The following is a 1,909-nucleotide window of genomic DNA, read 5'->3' on the forward strand; positions in this document are numbered from 1 at the left end:
TTCAATGTCCCACCAGAAATGATTAGTTCCTTTCTTGCTTATGTTTCAGTACTTCTGATCTTGAAATTTTTAGTTTCATTTTCCAGCAGAAATTAAGTAGATCATATCTATTTCTCAATAAAGCAAACTAAATGGTGGCATGTACTATTGATAACGAAATGTATCCGCAAAAACAAAAACTGAAAGCAATGGCTCCTCCATAGTTCACATATACGAATGTATAAAATCTCTAAATTTACATAAACGGATATTTTTAGACTACACTGACAAATAACGAACATTAAAACTTGTGAAATATCTATATTTATGTGGAAAGACAAACGCAACCTTGCAATCTTTACAAATAAGTAACAGTGGCCTGTGCGTATCTATTACAGCCACAACACTCCTTCATAAGTCTAGTCTAATATAACTACAACTTCCCAAGTGAAATTACACTACACAGATATGATAGGTTGCAATGCAACTTTGTACAGAAAATGGGACAAGGACAGCATTTTTTCTAGTTCTCCCTGTCCAACTCAGTGTTGCTAGAGGCGAAAAGCATAAAGAGCACTCTAGGTCTATCCGAGGCTTTAAACGCAAAGCGTAGTTATTGTGTGGGCAAGATAAAATTACATATGTAATGCAAGCAAAAAATAATAATAATTCATTCATAATTGTTTAATATCACTCTATTCAAGATAGAACTTATGGGCAATGAGGCGTACGCCTTAGTGCCTTACCTAAACTGAAGCGCAACCTAAGTGAGGCGAAGCGCCTACCCTGAGCTTCTCCAAAGTTTCAGGGTTTAAGCGCGCCTCAAATGAGGCTTTCACACTAGTCCGACTTTCTCCCTTACAAATCTGCAAGCCTTATTTTCCAAAAAGCTTGAGCAGGTGAGATTATTTTCCATATATGTCATTAAACTGGATTAGCCGTCTTCTATTGCAGATGCCAAGAGCAATATTTATAACAGTAGGAAAAATCCCTATCTTTAGCTTCCAAAGATTTGTAGATCTTTCAAGACAACCGCAACAAAATTGGATAACTTGATGAAAAATCGGTGGAAACAACATCTAAGTGGTGTTCTATTGGGGTTGAATTGTCAAGGCTTAGAATTTGGGGACCTTTGGGGAAGTTTGAGTTCTTTGGGGCGTCAATAAAACAGCTTTTTGTGTGATAATATTTCTATGTACTTTTGCAATATAAAGGTTCTATGGTCTAGTGGTCAGGACATTGGACTCTGAATCCAGTAACCCGAGTTCAAATCTCGGTAGAACCTTACTAATTTTCCTTTTAAAATTTTTGAAAATTGATTTCTCACACAGAACTGGAATTTAGTTCCATCACCTTTACTATTATTCGCATGGTTCAGTTTGTGGCACATATAATTATCTAATTTAAATTTAATTATATTTAGCTTAATTTCGTTGTAGATACTTTATGGGTTTTGATTAACTACATAGGAGTATCTTTTTAAGTTAGAAGAGTATGTATCAAACCACTTTCATTTCAATTTAGAGAAAGCATTAGTTGCATATTGAAATAAGATTGATTCAACTTTTATATATTTCTTTTCATAATAAATTATCTTTCATATTTGAAACAGATTTTAATGACACTATTTTTTTTTTTAGGTAAATAAACACACTGGATACCCCTAACCAGACAACACCTATTACATCAATTCTAGCTGGATATGGAGTGTCCTCTCCAAATTTTTTTTATCTATTTTTGCTCTTACAAAGAGTTTTTGGATGATCATCTTTATAATTGCTTCTCTTATTTTGGAACACCACTTGCTTCCTCTCCTGCCAAACAAATAGACTATTGATGCAATAGTCATCACCTTTTTAATTATTCAGTCCATTACTCAGCTTGTGTGTCGATTCTTCAGATAACACTATTCTTTTATAGAGTATTAACT

The 1,909-nt window shown here is 33.9% G+C and overlaps 1 non-coding gene across 1 annotated transcript; it reads left to right on the top strand.

Annotated features, from left to right (window-relative positions):
• Positions 1 to 1,192: 1,192 nt before the first annotated feature.
• On the top strand, positions 1,193 to 1,264 carry TRNAQ-CUG (transfer RNA glutamine (anticodon CUG)). Its single transcript has one exon. It is a non-coding gene; the product is annotated as a tRNA-Gln (tRNA).
• Positions 1,265 to 1,909: the final 645 nt, after the last annotated feature.

This window comes from Nicotiana tabacum, chromosome 2 (genome assembly GCF_000715075.1).
Source record: "Nicotiana tabacum cultivar K326 chromosome 2, ASM71507v2, whole genome shotgun sequence".
In the NCBI taxonomy this organism is placed as follows: Eukaryota; Viridiplantae; Streptophyta; class Magnoliopsida; order Solanales; family Solanaceae; genus Nicotiana; species Nicotiana tabacum.